This window comes from Benincasa hispida, chromosome 11 (genome assembly GCF_027475165.1).
Source record: "Benincasa hispida cultivar pf3 chromosome 11, pf3_genome.v1.1, whole genome shotgun sequence".
Taxonomy (NCBI): Eukaryota; Viridiplantae; Streptophyta; class Magnoliopsida; order Cucurbitales; family Cucurbitaceae; genus Benincasa; species Benincasa hispida.
The window spans coordinates 24,172,368-24,180,337 of NC_143488.1; the positions used below are offsets into that span (position 1 = coordinate 24,172,368).

At 35.8% G+C, this 7,970-nt stretch overlaps 1 pseudogene; it reads left to right on the forward strand.

Moving 5' to 3' along the window:
• Positions 1-2,018: 2,018 nt before the first annotated feature.
• LOC150032517 (uncharacterized) lies at positions 2,019-3,007 on the forward strand (annotated as a pseudogene).
• Positions 3,008-7,970: the final 4,963 nt, after the last annotated feature.

Below are 7,970 nucleotides of genomic sequence, written 5' to 3' on the forward strand. Positions count from 1 at the left end.
GCTACCATTCTCATCTTGATTGTACCGGTTTAATAGCTAAAGTTTAATTTCTTTGATGTGTTTGCTTCTTAAATTGATTTCAAATGTTTTATTTGAGTTGTCGTGAAGCTACATGTACGAAAATTATTTTAATTTTTGGTATTTACTTAACACGTAAATGTCTATATTAATTGATGTTGTAAAGTTGTCAACATGAACATAACTAAATTATGATAAAATTTGGAAAACAAAAAATGTTTTAAAATTAGGTATTTTATTTTATTTTATTTTTATAAATTACAATATTGTATTTTTAACACAAGATCTAATACTTTAATCACTTAAACTATGCCCGGACTAGTTTGAAATTACACATAAGGTCACACGTTTGATTTTTTGTTTTTTAAAAATAAATTTAGAATTCTATTAAAAGAATAATGTGTAAAAGAAATTTTAAGGAATAAAATTAAAATTGGAGACCGGTGATAATTGAATATTAATGAATTAGGAAAAGCCTTTTAATGTTCTGACCATTACAAAAAAAAGTTTATTTTCTATAAGAAATGAAAATAATTCAATGCTTAGAAGAAACGAGGGTAACATACATAAATATGTTGGTTTTGTCATTCCAAAGGTAAAGAATATGCATAATATGAATTAGAATATTCTCTGTCATGCCTCTAGAACCAATCACCCCTTCGAGGACCATAAAGTTAATTATAACTATTAATCTAAGGGTATGTTTGAAATACAATTTTTAATTATTTAATTTTAAAAAAATAAGTCATTTTAGAAAATAATTAGAATGTTTGGTAATCTCTCAAAATGGCTTTTGAAGAGTATTTTCAATATTTTTTTTCCAAAAGTGTTTAAATAAAAATGAGTTTCTTGAGAAACATTTTTTCTGAAATCAATCCAAATGAATCCCAACATTATTACATGTACAAGCAGTGCTCTTAAAAAAGAATAAGAAGAAAGAAAGATTGAAAAAAGATTTACACGTACTGCCAAATAAAGCTATTGTAATTTGGAGAAATTTGCGCTATTGAAAATTTGTTACTTTTTCAATTTTGTCCTTTTAAAGTATGTGTAAGTACGTGTATTTTGGTCTCTATAATTTTATCAATGATGTGGTTAGAGATGATCATGGAGTAAAGATGTTTATCTACTTGTATTTGAATCAACGATTTTGTGTTGATAGGAGAAGCAAAAAATAGTTGAAAAAGTTCGATGGTTGAAATAAATGGTATGTGACCTTTTGTGTAAAGTTGCATTGTTTCATGAATGAATATGTCCTTTTGTAAAATAACGAACTTGAAGAAGAGACACAGTTATTCGAATGACCACGAACAATCTATAAATATGTCTCTTATTCAAATTGCTATTAACAACTTTTTCAAAAGCATTTTATTCTCATAAAACTTTTTTCCCTTTTTATAAATTTGTGCAAGTTTGGCTTATTTCCACAAAGTGTAGTTCATTGGATCTAGTGGGCGGGGTGCTACTTCTATAAGAAAGTTAATTTGTTATATCCTGAGAGACAATTACTTATGAAAGTCAGGCACTAGAGTGAGTAAAATTGTCTTAAAGAGACAACGTGAAGTCGTTTGGCTCAGATTTCTTTTTTGGTATATAAGGTTTTATATTTTCTGATTTTTTGTGATCTTACTATCTATTTAACAATGGATTTATTATTAAATTAATATTTTAGTTTAGAATGGTTATTTATGTTTTCACTGTATTTACGTCATGACGGTCAAAATGTTTGAATGAAAATGTGCTTTATGTCGTAACAACTTTTATCTGAGTACTCGAAAGGCCCAGTCGTTTAGTTGGTATGAGAGCCTAAATTTAGGTTTTGAAGACTAACTTACAATATAAGTCTTGGTTTTGTGTCCCTTATGGCTAACTACAGATCTCTCGTCCTCGCCAGATACGTTTCTAGTTAAGGTGTTCTAGAACTTTTATGCATGACATTACCTTTTTTTCTATTTATTTTGACTTAGAAGTTAATTGAGGTTGACTGTGAATGATAGGAAATGTCGCCACGTCGAAGTGCACATAGAGGTGGTCGAGGAGGAAGGATGGATGGTAAGAGGGGTGGATGTAACTCACCCGTTGAGAATGTTGCAGATAATGAGGAACAAATATCAGTACACCCACTTCTTGATGCACCCGTCACCCAAGTAGACCTTGCTGCGATGTCGATTTAGCTAGAGGAAAGATTTAAGAGGATAGTGGAGGAGGCGTTAGCTCGACTAGAACTGCCTCAGGAGGTTCTTACTCCTCAAGACCCTTTTCAACAGTAGAATTTGCAGGATCTGTCCGTTGAGGCTAAACATTTGAGGGATTTTCAGAAGTATAATACCAACATGCTTAATGGGTCATTGAAGGACCCTACCAAGGTAGAATTATGGTTGTCTTCCATAGAGTCGATCTTTCAATATATGAAGTGCCCAGAAGACCAGAAGGTACAGTGTGCGATTTTCTTGCTTACAGGTAATGTTGCCATCTTGTGGCAATCCGCTGAAAGGATGATTGGTGTTGAAGCTGAAGAAATAACTTAGGAGCAGTTCAAGGAATGGTTTGATCTAAAGTATTTCATTGTTAGTCTGAGGAATGCTAAAGAGCAGGAGTTCTTAGATTTGAAGCAAGGTCGGATGTCGGTCGAAGAGTATGATCAGCAGTTTAACATATTATCTCGTTTGCTCCGAATTTAGTTGTCACGGAAGCTAAGAGGGCTAAAAGGTTTGTACAAGGCCTAAAACGTGAGATACGTGGTTTTGTGTGGGCCTTCAAGCCGACTACGCATGCAAAGGCACTCCATTTGGCAATAGAAATGGACTCCCTAGAGGAGGGGGAACACCCAAGACTTCAAGGGTCAAGATCCTTATCAGGGCAAAAGAGGGTTCAGGAACTTTTGGACCATTACGACAGTATTAACAACGGAATCCTGAGACGGAAGGGGCTTGGAAAGATAAGCCTATATGTAGATCGTGCGGAAAGTCCCTCGTGGGGCGTTGTCTAGTTGGCACGAGAGTATGTTTTAAGTGTAAGCAGGAGGGACATATGGCGGACAAGTGCTCTGGTATTCTTGTTGGAGGTGGTCAGAATCAGCCACAGAATGCCCAACACAATACAAACAGACAACAGCGACAGCATAGTCGGGGTTATACCACCAACTGTAATGAAGCCGAGCAATCCAAAACAGTAGTGACAGGTACACTCTCAATCTTGGGGCATTATGCCTTCGTATTATTTGACTCTGGATCCTCTCATTCTTTCATATCTTCATTGTTTGAAAAGCATGCCATCTTAGCTCTGGAGCCTTTGAATTATGTCCTATCAGTTTCTACTCTGTCTGGAGAAATTATGATAGCAAATGAAAAGATAAAAGCATGTCAGTTAGAAATAGCAAACCTGTAACCTTAATGTAACTTTAATAGTGTATGCGTGACTTTGATGTGATACTACGCATAGATTGGTTAGTTGTTAACCATACCAGCATAGACTGATCTCGTAAAGAGGTGATTTTTTATCCTCCTACGGAAGCTAGTTTTAAGTTAAAAGAGGTCGGGACCGTGGTCTTGCCCAAGGTAATTTCAGCTGTGAAGGCCAAAAGGTTGCTTAACCAAGGTACCTAGAGTATCTTGGCTAGCATAGTTGACACCAGAGAAACTGAGGTTGCCTTAATCTCCGACCAGTTGTGAGGGAATACCCTGATGTGTTTCCAGAGGAACTTCCAAGTTTGCCTCCACCCAGGGAGATTGATTTTGCAATCGAGTTGGAGTCAAGCACAATTCCTATATCTAAAGCTCCAATAGAAATGAAAGAACTTAAAGTCCAATTGCAAGAATTACTTGATAAAGGGTTTATACGAACCAGTGTATCCCCATGGGGTGGACCAGTGTTGTTCGTAAAGAAGAAAGATAGCTCATTACGATTATGTATAAATTACAAAGAGTTGAACAAGGTGACTATTAAGAACAAGTATCCCCTCCCTAGAATCGAAGATTTATTTGATCAGTTGTAAGGTGCCATAGTGTTTTCCAAGATCGATTTACGTTCGGGATATCACCAGCTTAGGATTAAAGATAGTGATATTCCCAAGACTACATTTCGTTCTAGGTACGGACATTACAAGTTTATTGTAATTTCGTTTGGATTGATGAACGCTCCTGCTACATTCATGGATCTAATGAACAGAGTGTTCAAGGAGTTCCCAGACAGTTTTGTTATAGTCTTTATTAATGATATCCTGATTTACTCCAAGATAGAGTCAGAGCACGAGGAGCACCTACGTAGAGTTTTGGATATCCTAAGGTTGAATAAGTTATTGTAAGAGTGTAATAACATGCAACAGAAGTAACAAGGATCAATAAGAATTCAAATTCACTAATTCTGGCAGAAACTAAAGCATGCTCATCTAAATAAGAGGGTTTTAAATCATACCTTTGTAGAACTCTTCAAGATCTCGATCAATCAGCAATAGTCTTCTTCAAAGATTATCGTGAACCACCTCAAGACCTTCCCCACTATCCTCTTGGAGCTTTAGACTGAGTTGTGGGACTCAAGAATAGCTTGAAGCAATGTAAAACGCAAGAAGAAGCTCACAACAGCATTCACTTTTGAAGAACTCTTCTTCAGCCGAAATTTTATCTAAAATTTGTGTAGAATGCATGCCTCCAAGTTACTCCATTCTTCTTTATTTATTGCAGGTGAATATGCAAAGAAGAAATGTGCGTGGCTTGCAACTCATGCTTGGAGTTAATGAAGAAGAGGAAGTGGGTTTTGTGTAAGCATGAAGAAGATGATAATGGAAAACCATGAAAATCCATTTTGTGCATGTTTTTCCAATTTTCCAATTTATCTTAAAATAAATTTTTTTATTTTAAAAACCATTTTGATTTTAAAACTGATAATTTAATTTTCTAAATTAATTTAAAAGATATTAATTAATTTAATATCAAATATTAAATTAATTTTTGTAATAAACTATCTTCATATATTTAAATCATATTTAAATATATATTCTCCTATTCCGTTTAATTTTAATTTGAACGTTTCAAATTAATTTCTCAAGCTACTATAAAGCTTAACCATTTACGAGCTAGTAGGAGGACCTCGCGGACCTACAAATCATGGGCTACAACGATTTGAGATTAATCCGCTAAACTCATTAGACCGAACTAATCCCCATTCGTTAACTAATGGGACACTCCACTATAGCCCATAGTTAAACTCCCCTCATTGTAGATATATTATGTCCACTTTATAACTATAATCAGTAAGTCGATCCTTCACAGGTTGTTCGTAATCACAGTTGGGTCAAGATAACCATTTTACCCCTGTGAATACATGTTGATCCTTAAGTTCCCACTGATCCTCTAATGAACAATTCTAATTCATAATCCCTATAAATCAAATCTTTTCTCTATCATGAGAATGCGGGGCCCCAATTGTTCAAGACCTGAAATCAGCACTTAAGAGAACTGTTGGGATTGGTGTCCTAATTCTCCCAGAGTCTCATTTTTTTTTGTAAAGATACACATTGTTTAATGAATAAATTAAGTGTTATTTAATTCTGACATTTACTCGTATCCAATAAACAAAACTCCTTGGTTAGCTTATGTGAACTTAAGCATGTATATGTGATATACAAGTGGATCATGCCTTAACTGATAACCTAAATAGGTCTGTTGTATAAGGATTAAGGTGGGATACCTAATTCTGGTGACACTATGGATACAACCTGCTTTATAGAGGTTTGCAAGTGTTGTAAACTATTACAGATGGTAGATCCAAACCATTCATGTGGAGTCGTGTGAGTGGGGGTATCCTATACAAAGAGTTTGTATAAGACCTGGACCACGAAATGACTAGACTCTGTATATAACGTCGTTGATACTAGAGACTTACATCTCACCTAAACGACCATAGGTGACACGACCTCAATCCTGAGTGTTTTGGGAACTCCTGCCTTTGAGGCCGGTCCTTTGATTAGTATGGGTGAGAGTGGCCAGATTGCCAACTCAACATGTCTATCTTTGTGAGGACTTGTCTGATCCGGGAGCTGGGAACTCAATCCACAAGATGGAATTCAGTCTTTTCCCGAAGTAGGGATAAGTAGAGAGATTGCTCCCTTAAGGGCTGATTCCGGGGCTTGAACATAGTGGTCACAACTTCTCTTTGGAAGAGAAGACTCAATCATAGTAGGACTATGACTTATGTTCATTAGAGAAATCAGTGATACATAAGGAGACAGATGTAACTACGGGGGCATAACGTTATTGACCTAGCTGTACTTCCGAGCGATCTGTGAAGGGTTGTCGTGCTATTGATTGATTAAGATGGATACATAATATATCTGTGATAAGGAGAGTTCAACTGTCAGTCTTTAGTGGAGTGCCTGGCAATTAACGGATGGTGGATCCTGTGACTAAAAAGTTTAGGCAGTTATTCACGTACCGTTGGAGCTTCGAGCTACAGGTCTATAAGGTCCCCTTGGTAGTTCAATGGATTCAGTTGAGGATCAGTTCTTGGCGTTTATTTAAAATGTTCAAATTGACAAGAGGTATTTTGATTATATATGATATAATCGATTTGATGTATGAGATACATCTAGTGGAGGATTGATGTAAATGAGATTTACATTAAGTACCATGGAATAGAAAAAGAACTATGGTTTATATGTTTCATGAGATGAAATATTAAAACTATAGGTTATAAATATAGTATGATAAGTTGGTTATCATTTATATTTATAATAATATTAATTATTGGATAATTAAATTTTTTTCTCTAATAACCAATTGAATGGGAGGTTATTGGTGGTTCATGGTAACCGTGAGTTAAAAGGAAAATTGTTTTCCTTATTTTAGGAATTTGTTTAAAAAAAAGGTTGAAAATTTGTTTTTTTTATTTTTCTCTCTCGTAAAAAGAAACTCACGAAGCTTGTCAAGTAAATACCGATTTACTAAGCGACAGCTTGAGCGAAGTAAACGATCATGCAGTGTTTTGTAGGCGACAGACATTGAGCTAAACGATTAGCTAAACGATCGTTTAGCTTTTGCTAGACGATCGCTTAGCTTTTGCTAGACGATCGCTTAGCTTTGGATAAACGATTGGGCATCGACCTATGCAATAGGTTTCTGTCTTCTCCCACTTGCCCATCGTGTACACGATTGTTCATTCCTCTTTCGTCTGCCTCATACCAAGTCAAAACAGAGCCCACCCTCTGGATTCTCACACCGAGAATACCAACGTAACCTTGTTGGTGGTGTCATACTCAACTTGACATCGTCGAGGTTCTGTAGAGGCCGTTCGTGTTGCTAGAGAGTTCGTGACCGAGGCGATCACTGAGGACGAGCGCGAAATGTTCGTGCAGTGTTGTGGTCGTATTGTCGAGCGTTCGAGGTTGCTATGTTCGAGTGTTCATGAGCAAGGAGCATGGAGACGAGTCGACAAACGTTCATAGTATTATCCTTGTTTATTTGATTGTTCATGTTGTAATTTCTATAACAATTGTATAACTGTATGTTTTGTTTACGATTGTAATTTGTAATATTCATTCATGATTGTAATTTGAAATGATCTATTTTTCGCTGCTCATGGAAATCTTGAATTCAATTTCCTTCAATTGGTATCAGAGTCAGGTTGTTCTGATATTCCAAACTACAACTCTGTTTTAAACTTCATTTGACAGTCGCAGTGGGTTTCTGCATTTGTGGTTAATTATTTTCTGTATTTGTGAATGAAGTTGATGAATGTTTTGGGTTTAATTGCCTTTTTAGTTAAAGCTTTCTGTAATTACAAAGTGTTAATTGTAAGGGCTCTTATGTTTTTGGGCATAATTAACATTGCAATCGAGTCTGTAATTCAAAAAGTTTGAGTTTGTCGAGTCATTCGTGATGAAGCTTCGAAGCATGGAGATGCGGTTCTCAATGAAAAAGAAGACCAGGCGTTAGTCGTAACATGTAGCCTAAGGTAAA